The sequence below is a fragment of the Symphalangus syndactylus genome, chromosome 7 (genome assembly GCF_028878055.3).
Source record: "Symphalangus syndactylus isolate Jambi chromosome 7, NHGRI_mSymSyn1-v2.1_pri, whole genome shotgun sequence".
In the NCBI taxonomy this organism is placed as follows: Eukaryota; Metazoa; Chordata; class Mammalia; order Primates; family Hylobatidae; genus Symphalangus; species Symphalangus syndactylus.
In genome coordinates this window covers 37,430,325-37,446,304 of record NC_072429.2, presented here as the reverse complement: position 1 = coordinate 37,446,304, position 15,980 = coordinate 37,430,325, and the positions used below count along the sequence as shown (strand labels likewise).

General features: G+C 45.5%; 1 protein-coding gene across 2 annotated transcripts in view; it reads right to left on the bottom strand.

Moving 5' to 3' along the window:
* Positions 1–15,980, bottom strand: part of IL17B (interleukin 17B) — a 47,627-nt gene that overhangs the window by 11,706 nt on the left and 19,941 nt on the right. The window contains exons 1-2 of one of the 2 annotated variants that reach the window (XM_063643222.1): positions 11,671–11,752; positions 7,695–7,804 (exon numbers count right to left, since the gene is read on the bottom strand). The gene's annotated coding sequence lies outside the window, so the exon portion shown is untranslated. Of the gene's footprint in view, positions 1–7,694; positions 7,805–11,670; positions 11,753–15,980 lie in introns of those variants that run through there. The other variant, XM_055285709.1, reaches the window with a different exon arrangement.

Genomic DNA, 15,980 nt, shown 5'->3' with positions numbered 1-15,980 from the left:
AGAAATGTCCTCTTCAGCCCCCCAGAGCTGCTCCTGGCAGAGGAAGAGGCCACATCTGTGGGGACGTGAGAAGAAAACGTCAACATCTCCCAGCAGCTGTGTAGGGAGAGGAGTCCTGGGGGCTCATGGGTGGCAGGGGCTCATGGGTAGGGCAGAAAGGGCTTCTTTTACAGGTTGGGTTCAAAGGCCTGCACCCCAAACATTAAGCTACAAACCAGTGGTACTTATCAAACTCTGCCTTGCATATTGGCTTCTGTTATTGGGTCAGAGAGTGCTGTTTTTATTGTGGTTGTTTTGATGTATTGTGTGAGTGCAAATTTGTGGGTGGTGTCTTGTATGTGTGTGTTTTGTTATTGTTTCAAGAGCCATCAGGTAGGAGCTGTTCACAGACAGTGAGCATGTCTTACTCACAGATGCAGCTCTCAGCGCCTGGCTCAGGGAGCTTGGGGCCAGCTTGCGATTAGGGCAGGATTAGCAGAGGATTGTCCTGAAAGCTGCACACAACACTTAGAGCACAGGCAGCAACTCTGAGACACATCACATCACCCTTGATGGCCATAGCCAAGGCCTCTATCCTCATCCTCCTGACCCCTAGAAAACTCAATGGCTCGAATCTCCCCCTGGCCTTTCTGCAGAAGCTTATCTCTGTGGCCTGAACTGTTAGGAGGCAATGTTGAGAAGCTGCTTCTGGTGGAGGTTTAAATATCTTGCCTAGGATGTTCTGTAAGTTTCTATGAGCTGTGACCTTCAAGGAATTAGCCTATGGACAATGAAGGGCCTTTGAGAGTTATTGAGGAGGGTTCATTCCATTCATTTCACAAATATATATTGAGCACCTACTATGTGCCAGGCACTGGGGATATAGTGGTGAAGAACTAAAACAGTTCTTGTGTCACCAGGCTGGAGTGCACGGTGGTGCAATCTTGGCTCACTGCAACCTCTGCCTCCTGGGTTCAAGCGATTCCCATGCCTCAGCCTCCCAAGTAGCTGAGGTTACAGGCATGCACCACCATGCCTGGCTAATTTTTGAATTTTTAGTACAGATAGGGTTTCATCATGTTGGCCAGGCTGGTCTTGAACTCCTGAACTCAACTGATCTACCCGCCTCAGCGTCCCAAAGTGCTGGGATTACAGACATGAGCCACTGTGCCTGGCCTATTCCTGAGCTTATGTTCTAATGCAGGATGGGGAATCTAACAGTATCAATATTTTAGGACCAGCCCACAGCTCAGGGGCTCTTGCTGGGCCCCTCTCCTCTCAGTCCTATGCACCTCCTGCATGCATGGGAACTGCTGGATCTTCTGGGAAGCCCATGACCTCAGCCCTCGGGGCATGTGGAGGAAGGTACAATGTCTCCAGAATGTGAAATCTTGCCAAATTTCCATTAGAAGGTCAGTTCTCATAAATATTGTGAGGAAAAAGGAAGAAACGGTTAGTGTGGAATCTGACCATTTCCAAAGTCTGGTTCCCAGGAAACAAGCCTCGGTAATTGCTCTAATGTGAGAAGGCAGCTTCAAGGTTTATGGCTGTGGGAGATGGAAGGTGTCCAGCCAAGGACCCACACAGATGCTGATGACAATTGCGTGATGGTAAAAGGGTTACCCCTGAAGCACTCTACAATTTGAAAAACAATTTTAGCTCAGGCGCCGTGGCTTATGCCTGTCATTTCAACACTTTGAGAGGCCGAGGCAGGAGAATTGCTTGAGGTCAGGAGTTCAAGATGAGTTCTGGCAACATAGCGAGATCCTCGTCTCTACAAAAAATAATTTAAAAATTAGCCAGGCTTGGTGGCATGCATCTGTAGTCCCAGCTACTCAGGAGGCTGAGAGGCGAGAGGATCACTTGATCCCGATAGGTCAAGGCTGCAGTGAGCCGAGATCACACCACAGCACTCCAGCCTGGGTGACAAAGCATGACCCTGTCTCAAAAAAAAAAAAAAAAAAAAAAAAGGAAAGAAGAATACTTTTACATCCATGACTTTATTTACTTCCTGGATCAACACGTGAATGTAAATATTTTACAGAAGAAGAAATTGAGGCCATACAGTGAGGAGAAAAGGGACAGAGCTTGGGATGTAAGTTGGCATCCTGAGGTCCCTTTAACCATCAGCTACCCTAACCTTTGCCTCAGCTTAGGGAAAGTGAATGAGCACTGGAACCAGCAGCAGTTAGAGGTGGGTGCCTGTCATTAGGTAGCAGACACAGAGCACCAAAGGCTATTCAAGTTATTTCTGCCATGGTCAGCTGTGCTTTATGGACAAATCTACATTGGAGAGAAATGTGTCTGGTGAGAGGGCTCCATGCCAGAGGGATAAGTTTTCTGAGTCAGCTCTGGAGAGAATTCAGGGGTCAGGCTGACCCTGATCTTTCTCTCCCCAGTAGTGTGCTCTTAGAAAAACCTAGGATTGTTTGGCCCTTCAGTCTGGCCAGCACATGGCTATGTTCATAAATTCTTGTCTTCCATATTGGGATTCCGTTGTATTCTATCCCATTATCTCAACCACAGAGCTAGCTCTGACCCTGGCATTCCAGAATCACCTACAAATCTTCTCATTTTTTAGTCAATTTCTTAGACTCTCAAGCTCAACAGGACCATCAGGATCATTGTGCTAGCTTCTCAATGATACTATCGTATATGCTCCCCAGCCTTTTTTTAGTTGTTTTAAATGTCTGTCTCCCTGCATCTTCCATCTGCTGACTGCAAACTGGCTCTTTGTGAATATACAGAGCAAAACTGTTCCCTTGGCCCCAAGGCAAGCAGTATCAGTCAGTATAGGCCAAGTTGCACTGCAGTAACAAGCAACCTCCAAATCTAAGAGGCTCAGCCCAGCAAAAGTGTCCTTATCTCCTATGTTACATAGCCTGTGCAGGCTAGCAGGGCATGCTGTGCTTATCAGAATCATGCAGAGACATGGTGACGGAAACTTCATCACAACACTTGCTTTCACAAGTGCAAAAACAGAGTCAGAGTTCTGTAGACAACAGATCTGCAGAGGTCAAAAATCAGGTTCTGGAGGCTCTGCCCCAGCCACATATTTCCTTTGAGCAAATTCATCCCCTTAATTGTCAGTTCCTCATCTGTTAAATGAGGACAATGAGAAAGTACTGACTTCACAGGTTTGCTATGAGGCTGAGAGGATGGGTATAAGCCCATAACATAAAGTCTAGTTCACAGGAAGAACTCAATAAATGTCAGCTGATAGAAAGTTGGCAGAATATTCTATTCACTTAATTGTGGCTACCATCTCCAGAGAGAACAACCCTGGTTCTTTCCACTGTTCCTTGCTTTAACCAGTTTAATTACTTTGAAGAGTTATGGAATTGTCTCTTCCTAATTGTCATTGTCGTACTATTTTTGACGCATTTTTATCCCATTGGAGAGATTCAAAGCTGAGGCAGAAAAAGGTCTATGTGTCTTGCTAACCCCAAACTAGATTTATCCAGTTCAACTTTCATTACCAAGTCTTTTTAAGAAGTCCAAAAAAGGAAGATCAAATTTGGAAAAGAATCTTTGCTTGATATAAAACTCAATGGCAGAGAGACAGAGAAATCAAACTGGAATGTCAGAATTGGAGGGGACTTTTAGAGCAAGACCCATCATCTCCTCTCTTTTACAGATGGGAAAACAGAAGTCCAGAGAGGAAAAGAGACTGATACAGTGTCACACAGCAATTTAGTGTCAGAGTTGGGACCAGAATCTACTTCCTTTAATCCCAGTCATGGGGCTTTCCATGTACTACATAAGAGGACAACATTCTTCAGCACTGGGATGGGGAGGAGGGGATCTCCTGGAATTATGGCTTGTCCTCATTTCACAGAGTTGTACTCCAGCAGAGCTGTAAAGTTAAGAGTCCTATAAACATTACCTTATTAAGGCTTCTTGGAAACCCAAGGTCACAAATCCTCTGGATCATGGGACATGAGCTGAGCATCCAGTGAACAAACAGATGGTAATGTTACATTTTTCACTTTGTTAATGCAACCTGGCTTCTAATTATAGGATTTGTTTAACGGTCCTGAGTGGTTTACGAAGGCTTGGAGTCAGGCTGCAGCCCTGAGCATGGCTGAGGAGTATCAGACCTGGAGACACAGGCAGAGTTGGGGCCTCAAGGCAGGGAAGGGAGATGAGGACAAACAGAGTCAACTTCAGCCAAGGCCTGGAAGGGGATATTTAAGTAATTTTCCCTAATCCCACTAACCGAGTTGCTCCCAGTTGGAAATCATTTCTAATAACGTCTTTGGTGCCATAACCCTTTCATACATGGGTGGTGAATATGAATTTGTTCTACGGGAAGCAGGTGAAATACTTATCATATTACTCCAGTCATCCACATCAAATTGAATTCCCCTGCAATAGTGGTATTAGTGACCCCCCCTCCCTGTCCCTGGGGAAAGATGGGTCAGGGGCCTGGCTCCATCTCTTTGTACGTCACTATAGTTAAGCTCATGATCTAAGGAGGCAACAGGTGGGGACTGGTCGGGGGCAGAATGGGATCATTATGAAGATGAAAGGCTCCTAGTCTCATACAGCCAATCTGGGATACAAGGGTCTTGTGAAGACTCTCCCAGGCCCAGAGGCTTAAGGCCCAGCCCAGCTACCACATAGTCACACCCCCCTCCTCATTCAGGGCTCTGTTGCAAGCTCAGCCTGGGCCCCCACTGCTTAAGGAAACACACCCAAACCCTCATCATGTCCCAAGTTTTCCAAATCTCACAGCACCTCCATCCCTGAGTTAGCACGCACACACACGCACACACACACACACACACACACAGAGATACATAAGGCCCTCCAAGTCCCTTCGCCAACCCAGCTCTGTAAACACTTAAAGCTAGGTAAGTGATTTCCAAAGTAAGGTGTCATTTGAGGCTTAGGAAGACTATCAGGTCTTCTATTTTTACCTCTGTCTTTTCTCATTTCTATTTTTTATTTGTGTTCAAGGAACATATTAGTGTAATAGCTCTTTATAGAATTTATAAATAAAGATTTATTTTTAAAAATAACTTTAAATTAAAATTTTTTAATAAACTGTTATTTATTGTTAGGGGTTTATGATCAAAACGGGTTGGGACCCCTGGACCAGGATTTTGGTTTTTTGTGGGGAGTTTTTTCTTTGTGTTTTGTTTTGTTTTGTTTTGAGAGAATCTGACTCTGTCACCCAGACTGGAGTACAATGGCACTATCTCAGCTCACTGCAATCTCCACCTCCCGGGTTCAAGCGATTCTCCCACCTCAGCCTCCTGAGTAGCTGGGATTACAGGGACCCGCCATCATTCCCAGCTAATTTTTGTATTTTTGTAGAGATGGGATTTCACCACGTTGGCCAGACTGGTCTTGAACTCCTGACCTCAGGTGATCTGCTCGTCTTGGCCTCCCAAACTGCTGGGATTACAGACGTGAGCCACCGCACCCAGCGTTGGACCAGGATTTTGAACACAAAGCCTCTTAACTCTGGGTGGGACGGTCCCAGCCTGTCGGGACTGGGAAGAGCAGGGAGAAAGACACCCAGGCTTAGAGGCATGAAGAACCTCAGCCACGGGGGTGTCACCAAGTGACTGTCTGCCCCAGGCACAAAGTCTCTTTCCTTTAACACCAAGATAAAATGGCTTCGGTTCCCAACCCACACAATCAGAGAGTGCAGGGAATTCTTCCCAATTTTAGAGTTTTAGGGGGCTTAAGTTTCTCCTAAATTAGTCCTCGGCACAGCCTGCTGTTTCACAGTGCTGGCTCCTGATTGGGGCTCTTGTCTCTGAGGCTACTACCCATTCCTCCACCCACTGGGCCCCCTAAGCACCTCTCCTTCATCTCTCAAGTGTCATTCCTGGGAATGCAATGCTGGAAGCATGGCAGGCCCATCACTGAGCTGTCAGTGGAGGAGAGTGACTGGCCGGCGTGCAGTGGAGGAGGGTGACTGGCCGGCGTGCAGTGGAGGAGGGTGACTGGCCGGCGTGCAGTGGAGGAGGGTGACTGGCCGGCGTGCAGTGGAGGAGGGTGACTGACCCGAGTGCAGTGGAGGAGGGTGATTGACCCGAGTGCAGTGGAGGAGGGTGACTGACTCGTGTGCAGTGGAGGAGAGTGACTGACCGGCGTCCACGACTTCACCATTGGCTATAAGCTCTGCAAGCCTAAAGGTCACTGTCATGACCTCAGGAACTTTTCATTGGCCTTGTCTCACATTAGGCCTCAGCCTCCTACAGTTCCCAGGCCTCCTCCTTCAAAGGATGTCCTCCTTTCTCCCCATGCCCTGCCCTCTTCCCCAGCTTCTCATCCCCTTACTCTCTCTCCCAGGCTGCCTGGAGAAACTCAAAATTTCTGTGACACAGGCCTCTTGTACATTGCAGGTGGGAGTACACAATGGTTACAACCTCCATGAGGGAGGTGGCTAACAGGGGATAGAGCAATATCTATGAGAATCGCAAATGCACAAGGACTTTGATCCAACAATCGCTCTTCTACGCCTCTGTCCAACAGAGGCAGCCCCATGTAGAAATGACACAAAGACCAGGACAGGCTTTGCAGCATTGTTTGTAATCGCAAAGAATTTTACTTCTATCTTTTCTAATTTCTATCTTTTATTTGTGTTAAAGGAATCTTTTAGCACAATAGCATCCTCAAAGTGCTCATCCTTATAGGATGGGTTGCATGACTTATTGCACATCCATGCAGTGGAACCCTATCCAACCATTCAAAGAATGAGGCAGCCCACTGTAGAATGATACACTCCAATAGCCAATAGCTGTTATTAAGCAAATGAAGTAAGGTGCATAAGAATGTGAATAGTACACCCCAATCTGTACCCCCAAAATGCAGGGACTGTACATACGTATACTTGTAAGTGTATGTGCTTGCATTTGCACAGACTCTCCAGAAGTCTATATAAAAAGTTTAGAGTGATTTTCTCTGGGGAGCGGACTTGGGTTGATAAGAGAGCGGGGTTAGAAGGGAAGTTACTCTTCACAGAACACCTTTGTACCTCTGTGATGGTGACAATGTATAGATATTATCTATTCAAACAATAAATACTATTTTTAGATGAAAACATAAATTGCTGTTACTGTATGCTGTGGATCATTTCATTCTTTCTCTCCTTCTGGAGGCTGGGCCCAAGAGGCCTTACTTTTGAGTCAATAAAGTCACCTAGAAGTGAGTCGTGTCTTACCCCTCTAAGGCTGAAACAGCCACAGTCTCTGCATCTGTGTATGTGTGTGTGCATGTGTGTGTGCGTGTGTGTGCGCGTGTGTGTGCATGTGTGTCTGCGTATGCGTGTGCATGTGTGTGCGCACATGTGTGCGTGTGTGCATGCGTGTCTGTGTGTGTGCATGTGTGTGCGCGTGTCTGCGTGTGCGTGTGTGTGCATGTGCGTGTGTGCGCGTATGTGTCTGCGTGTGTGAGGGATTGTTTTCCCCTTTCCTTCCCCAGCAGCAAGTTACCTAACCCCTTTATTGTACAAATAGAAAAACTGAGGCCCAATCATCCACCCAATCTCACCCCTCTGAGTGGCTCTGAATCCAGCCTCTAGGCTTTGACTTATGCTCTTCCCTTTGCTTCAACTCCCTTCTCTGCCGTTTTTACTCTTCAGGTCGCAGTGCACGCTTCCAAGAAGCTTCCCAGATCCCTCAGTAGGAAATGAGCTTTCAGTGTGCCCTATGCATCCCTGTGGCTCTGTACAAATTAGCAATTGTCTCTTTACCTACCTGCCTTCCCCAGCAGAGGGTGGACGTTCCCTGAAAGCAAGGACTTGGTCTTCGTCTCTGGAGCCATAGGCCTAGTTCAGTGTGAAGCCTAGAACTTCATTGTTTAAGACCTGAATAAATAAATGAATAAATATATGAGTGCATTAATTCCTCCATCTTCCAAAACCCTCGTTTCACTGAGCCCTCTCATATCACTTAACACTGTCTTCCTTATAGTGTAATTATTTCTGGGCATATCTGCAGTGGACACCTTCTTCCTACCTCCCTCCCTCTCTTCCTCCCTTCCTTCTTTTTTTTCTTCCTTCCTCCAGAATGTATTCTCAGACAGACATAGATTCTGAGAACATTATTTGAGCCCCTGGATCCAGCCATACCTAAAGCTGAACTACCCATGGACTTTTCAGTCACATAAGCCAATGAACTCCCTTTTGTTTTGAAGCCACTAAGAGTTGGGTTTCCATTCTTCTCTGAAAAAGAGTGTTGAGGAATGTAGTGAATTGGGAACTGATCATAATCCTGCAAGGCACAACGCCAAATGCCATAACTCTGAATGTTGAAATCCTGAAAAATCAAAATCCTGAAAATAGAATTCTGAAAAAATCATTTTAAAATTCGTTAAAAGACATTTATTTATAGATTTAAAGGGAGTTTAATTGAGAGACATATCAAAACATGTCAGGACACTTTACAGGTCACTTTACACAGTAAGATAGGCAATAAAAACGTACACATTTTTGCAAGCATAAACAGGTACACTAATGACAGTCACGCGAGTGTAACAGTTATGTGCGGATGAACTGTATTCATAAAGAAATAGGTCAAAAAGGGAAATGTACAAATGCATATCACTATGGTTGTTAATTGTGTGCACCCAGCTTTCTAACTGTGGCCATCTGAAATACCATGACAGACAAACTAAGTCTTTTGACAAGATCAATAAAAAACTGCAATGGGTCACCACTGCATATACAGTCACCAAAGAACCGAGATCTTGAGAAATTTTATCTTTCACAAATGCACATGTACAAAAAGGACTTCTCTTCATTTACTGAGGAAGTTTCAACGCTTTTACATACACGCATTACGCTTACAAAGTCCACGTTGTGATAATGCACTTTTGTGGAGTCAGATTTGCAAAAACACATGAAACTAATTAGGACTGTCTAAAAGTCTTTACACAATTCCAGTATTGGAAATGATGTGAAGATGATATGAAAACTGTATTACAGGAATAGATTATGGGCAATTACACAGAGATGGTCCATAAGAGCTGGCCAACTTTCACAATCATTCACTATAATTTGACGTCTTGCATGAAAATGAAAAGCTGTTTTTTTCTTTCTTTTAGCGTATGGCTCTGCTTGGAGAATACATCACACTCATTTCCTATGTGGCACTGCTCTTTCTGAAATTCTTCTGTGATTCTATATACATGGCCATGAGCCTTCCCTATTAAATGTTCCCATCTTTTTTTTTTAACTTTTTTTTTAAGTTTAGGGGTACCTGTGCAGGTTTGTTATATACGTAAATTTCATGTCACAGGGGTCTGGTGTGCACATTATTTCATCACCCAAGTAACAAGCATAATACCTGATAGATACATTTTTTATCCTCTCGCTCCTCCCTCAGGCAGGCCCCGGTGTTTATTGCTCCCTTCTTTGTGTCCATGTGTTTTCAGTGTTTAGCTCCCACTTATAAGTGAGAACATGTGGTATTTGATGTTCTATTCCTGCATTAGTTCACTTAAGATAATGACCTCTGGCTCCATCCATGATGCTGCAAAGGACATAATCTCTCTCTTTTTTTAATGGCTGCATAGTATTCCGTGGTGTATATGTGCTACATCTCCTTTATCCAGTCTGCCATTAATGGGCATTTAGGTTGATACCATGTCTTTGCTATTGTGAATAGTGCTGCAATGACACTGCAATGACACATGCATGTGTCTTTATGGTAGAACTATTTATATTCCAAATTTTCCCATCTTCTGTGCCATGTTTTTATGGTGTTTTGGGCTCACAGAAATTCATTCCACACCCACTCATATACAGACCACAGATTTGGTAGAAATAATGCTGGTGATTGAACAGCAGCACCATTGTGTAAGTGTCTTCTTATTCTACTGTGCACATAATTAGTTTTGAACAGTCAGTGATTTCACTGGCTTCTTCAGGAAAATGCGACTTTAATTCATGAAACGCTCCTAAAATGTCATCAACTGGAAGGAATGCCAATGCAGTCAAATGATGCATTTTTTATTTTTTATTTTTATTCTTTTGAGAAAGAGTCTCGCTCTGTTGCCCAAGCTGGAGTGCAATGGTGCAATCTTGGCTCACTGCAACCTCTGCCTCCCAGGTTCAAGCAATTCTCGTACCTCAGCCTCCTGAGTAGCTGGGATGACAGGTACATGCCACCATGCCCAGCTAATTTTTTGTATTTTTACTACAGATGGGGTTTCACCATGTTGGCCAGGCTGGTCTTGAACTCCTGGCCTCAAGTGATCCACCTGCCTCAGCTTCCCTAGAGTACTGGGATTACAAGTAGCCTTATACACTTCACTATCATGGCTTTTTTGTGAGGGAACAATTTCACAGATCCCTTCCATTGTGTTGTAAGAAACACAATAAAAAGAAATGCTATTCTGTTTCCCTAATACCAAATCTGTATTAGTCAGCGTTCTCTAGAGAGATAGAACCCATTGGATGTGCATGTAGAGATATGAGAGATTTATTAGAGGGATTGACTCACATGATTACAGTGGCTGAGAAGTCTTGCAGCAGGCCGTCTACAAGCTGGAGACCCTGGGAGGCTGGTAGCATGACTCAGGCAGAAAGCCCCAGGACCCAGGGGCCACTGGTGTAAGTCCTAGAGTCCAAAGGCTGGCAAGCCTGGAGTTCTGATGCTCAAGGCAGCAGAAAAGTCTGTCCCAGCTCTCAGAGAGAGACCAATTGCCTTCTGTATTTGTTTTCTCCTGGCCCCCTGCCCCTACATTGAGGGCAGATCTTCCCCACCTATTCCACTCAGACCCACACACAGATCTCCTCTAGAAACATCCTCACACACACACACACAAAATAATGCTGTATTAGGTTTCTAGATAGCCGTTCATCTAGTCAAGTCGATACCTAAAATTAAGTCCATAAGTCCACGCCTTGTCAACTTGGTACCAAGACACATCTCCAGAAACCATATCTAATTTCCAAATAAAGACAACAACAAGGTAATAGTTTTGCCTAATATAATGCAACCATCCCGTGATTGTGATTTTAGGGACTTTAGATATTAGGGATTTAGATTTTAGGGATTTTAATCTTTTGGGACTTTAACATTCAGGATTATCAATGTTTGAGATCACATCTTTCAAGACGATGATCCAAACTCCAGTGAATTAACACTTCCCCTTAACTGTATCGGAAAGGGTCTGATTTCCCTTCCTAGCCACCATGGTGCTGAGCACAGCACTTTGTACACAATAAACACTCATATGTTTTTGAGAAAAGAGAGCAGCAGACACAGACACAGCCCTTACAGAACTAGTGATGGAGGAGGGTAGACCCAGGCAGCACAATTCTTTACTGTATTAGTCCGTTTTCACACTGCTGATAAAGACATAACTGAGACTGGGCAATTTACAAAACAAAGAGGTTATTGGGGCTGGGCCCAGTGGCTCACACCTGTAATCCCAGCACTTTGGGAGATCGAGGTGGGCAGATCATCTGAGGTCGGGAGTTCGAGACCAGCCTGGCCAACATGGAGAAACCCCAACTCTACTAAAAATACAAAAATTAGCCGGACATGGTAGCAGGCACCTGTAATCCCAGCTACTCAGGAGGCTGAGGCAGGAGAATCTCTTGAACCAGGGAGGCAGAGTTTGCAGCCAAGATGTCGCCACTGTACTCCAGCCTGGGTGACAGAGCAAGACTCTGTCTCAAAAAAAAAAAAAAAAAGAAGAAGAAGAAGAAGTTATTGGACTCACAGTTCCACATGGCTGGGGAGGCCTCACAATCATGGCAGAAGGTGAAAGGCACTTCTTCCTGGCAGCAGCAAGAGAGAAGAGTGCTTGTTCAGGGAAACTCCCCTTTTTAAAACTATCAGATCTCACGAGACTCATTCGCTATCATGAGAACAGCATGGGAAAGACCTGGCCCCATGATTCAATTATCTCCCACTGGGTCCTTCCCACAACACATGGGAACTATGGGAGCCACAAGACGAGATTTGCGTGGGGACGCAGCCAAACCATATCACTCCCCTAACATTTTCCAGGGCCTGCCCAGGTGCTGTCAGGTGGGCAGAGAGTAGCAACCCTGTTCACAGTTGGGGCATCAGGGATCTCAGCCACACAGCAAGTTAGTGGCACAACTGGGCCAAAAGCTTGGCCTCCTGGTTCAGTTCCCTTCTAAATCCTTTACCTATCATCCAGGAAGAATGCTGGGTTTGGACTGCGCATGCACACAATTGCACACAATACTCTGGACATAAAGAAGAAAAATGGTAGTGGCGGGAAGTTGGTCATGGTTGGGAGAAGACAATTATCTTTTTAAAAAAATCTCTGTAAGAAATAATAAAGAAACAAATTTGGGCAGGTGGGACAGCCTTGCGGAACAAACTTACGAAGTTAGTTCCCAGCATGTGGCACAAGGTTCCTGAGTGTGTTAATGACTGAGAGCACTGCCATGTTTGTTGAGTGAATTGCGGGTGGTGGGATTTTGTGTCAGGTGGGTTTGATTAGCTGTGGCTGTCACCCTATGAGTTAATAATAGGGCCGGGGCTCCCCTAGTCCTCACCTCCTGGTTTCTGAGGACAGTGTTGTTTCTAATACCCCAGGTGCATGTGCTCAGTGGCAGGAACTTTTGCCAGCTGCAAAATGACCAGGGTTGGGTGGCAGGCAGAGGATGTTGGATCTAGGTCAGGGATTTGGTGGATTGGTGCTGCATCCATTCCAACCTTCATTACTGCAGAGCCTTGTAAGCTAAAAACTACATTTCCCAGACTTCCAATAGTTCTGGAGGGAGGTTACCTTCCTGTTTCTTCACAGTAGTTACTGGCAAGCACCCCTGTATGGGTTTGTCCACATCAGTGGTCCCTTACACATGTTAAGGGTTGAACTATGTCCCCCCTCCCCAAATTTCCATGTTTAAGTCCCAATCCTCAACACCTCAGAATTTGACCTTATTTGGAAATGGGGTTGCCGCAGATGTAATCAGTTAATATGAAGTCAGACCCCTAATCCAATATGACTTATAAAAAGAGTACATTTGGAAACAGCACATACAGGGAAAACACCATGAGAAGATGAAGGCAGATATCAGGGTGATACATCTACAAGCCAAGAAATGCCAAAGAATTGCCAGCAAGCCACTAGAATATAGGAGGCCTGGAACAGATTCTCTCTCACAGCCTTAGAAGGAGCCAGTTCTGCTGACACTTATCTCGGACTTCTAGCCCCCAGAACTGTGAGATAAATTCCCATGATTTAAGCCACCCTGTCTGGAGTACTTGGTTACAGCAGCCCTGCCTGACTGACACAACCGGTCGTGGGCTTTGTGGGTGTGGCAGAGGCAGGAGTGGCCTCCTAACCCTGGACGCAGCTGCAGCAGTGTGTTCTTCACATGACAGTGGAGCTCCCCCTCCAAAGTCCACTGTAGTCAGAGCTATCCAGCTAAACAGAGCCAACGGGATATATAGAGACACAGAAGAAGACAGTTATCTCAGAAATTGGCTCACATGATTATAAAGGCTGGCAAGTCCCACGTTTTGCCATCTGCAAGCTGGAGGACCAGGAAAGCTGCTGGTATGACTCAGTCCACGTTCAAAGGGCTGGAGCCAGGGGTGCCACTAGTGTAAGTCCCAGAGTCCTAAGGAGCAAGAACCAGGAGCTCTGATGTCTGAGCTGGAGCCAGGGGTGCCACTGGTGTAAGCCCCAGAGTCCCAAGGAGCAAGAACCGGGAGGTCTGATGTCTGAAGCCAGAAGAAGAAGGATGTTCCAGCTCAAGAAGAGAGAATTCACCCCTCCTCCACCCTTTTGTTCTAGTCAGGCTCTCGATGGACTAGATGCTGCCCCTCTGCATTGGCAAAAAGCGATCTGCATTGAAAAGCCAATCTCTTCCAGAAACATCCCAACAGACACATCCAGGAGCAATGCTTTACCAGCTATCTGGGCATCCCATAGCCCAATCAAATTGATACATAAAATTAACCATCACGTCACTTCTGATGGCAGTAGAGGTAGCATCTGCCCCGACAGGACAATTTTGTGGTTTTCAAAGTCATTCCCAAGGGTCCTTTCTAGGGCCCGCTTCTCTAATTTTCCTAATTGCATAAGCTTCCAATTCCCTGTAGTAAATCCCTTTCTGCTCAAATGAGCAGGAATAGTTGCTTTCCTACACATGGACCCTGACTGGTAAGACTTGATTAGACAATGGACTCTGAATTAAATTTTCAATTTTTCACAGTTGCCATACATAAATTGTAAAACAAAGTAAGCTGTGAAGGTCTTGTTGTATGCCTTTTTAAAAGTGATAATTGGTCTGGGCATGGTGGCTCACACCTGTAATCCCAGCACTTTGGGAGGCTGAGGTGGGTGGATCACCTGAGGTCAGGAGTTCAAGACCAGCCTGGCCAACATGGTGAAACCCCATCTCTACTAACAATACAAAACTAGCTGGGTGTGGCAGCACGTCTCTACTAACAATACAAAATTAGCCAGGTGTGGTAGCATGTGGCTGAGGGGGGCTGAGGGAGGCTGAGGGAGGAGAATCGCTTGAACCTAGGAGGCAGAAGTTACAGTGAGCCGAGATTGCACCACTGCACTCCAGCCTGGGTGACAGAGCAAGAAACCCTCTCAAATAAATAAATAAATGTGATAATTGCCTTTTCTTCTAATCGCTAAAAACAAGAAATGCTCAATGAAAATCAAGACAAAAATCAAATACAGAAAACTATAGTGAAACAAGCCCAAATCACCCCAAATTCCCACCACCCAGAGATAACTTCTGTTCTTATTTTGTTGAACATTCTTTCACACATCCAACAGTGCATTTTACATGCACAGTCACATGTGTTCCCCTGCACAGTTCAGGGTGCAATTAGTGTGGCCCGGTTTTCCTCGAAACTTCAAGTGCTCAAGCCCCACGTGCTGGTGATAACACAAAGTCCAACATGCAGCCCAGCTGCTCTCTACAGGGTTTTCACTGCCTCCCTCTTAACACACAGAGGGTTCCCGTACAGGCTTCTTGGAAGGAGGTGTCCAGACCCACGTGGTCCTGTATCATTGCACTGACCGTGGTGGAAGGACATGAATAACGGAGCAGGAGCTAATCTTGATGAGTAATATTCGAGTTGTCGGTCAAGTTCACTACTCCCAAAGCAGCCACAGTGGTGGAAGCTGGTGCTCCCCCTAGACCAGAGAAGGGCTCCAAGCCAACCACCCAGGGCCCTTCAATGCAAGCCTTTCCCACGAAGATTTGGGAGGACTGGACTACACCATTGTTCCCCTTCCCATAACCATTCTTCCCTGGCGATCAACACAAAAGATGTGTTACATCCTTCTCTCAGGACAATGAGTCAATTCACCCTCTCCTGCCATTCCCAGAGATACTACCTTTGGGCACTCCACAGTGACTTCCTGTCCTGGCCTATCTGTGAAGTAGATTAGGGAAGAGATAACACACAAATTCAACCTCTAGCAGGGTGCCTTGCTACTCTCACACTTACCCTTCCCTGACACACTCATACGTACACATCATTTGACTTAAAAGGGATTATGCAATTTATCTTCTTCAATACCATACTTTTAAAAAAAAAAAAAAAAAAAAGAACGAAAAACTCTGGCCGGGCACAGTGTCTCATGCCTGTAATCTCAGCACTTTGAGAGGCCGAGGAGGGCGGATAACAAGGTCAGGAGATCAAGACCATCCTGGCTAACACGGTGAAAACCCATCTCTATTAAAAATACAAAAAAATTAGCCGGGCGTGGTGGCACATACCTATAGTCCCAGCTACTCGGGAGGCTGAGGTGGGAGAATCGCTTGAACCCAGGAGGCAGAGGTTGCAGTGAGCTGAGATGGCACCATTGCACTCCAGCCTGGGGCTACACAGCGAGACTCCATCTCAAAAAAAAAAAAAAAAAAAAAACTCAATAGCAAGTTGTAGACAGTTTTTTATTTGTTTTGTTCTGTTTTGTTTTGAGACAAGGTCTCATTCTATAGCCCAGACTGGAAGGCAGTGATGCAATCTTGGCTTACTGTAGCCTCCGCCTCCCAGGCTCAAGTGATCCTCCCACTT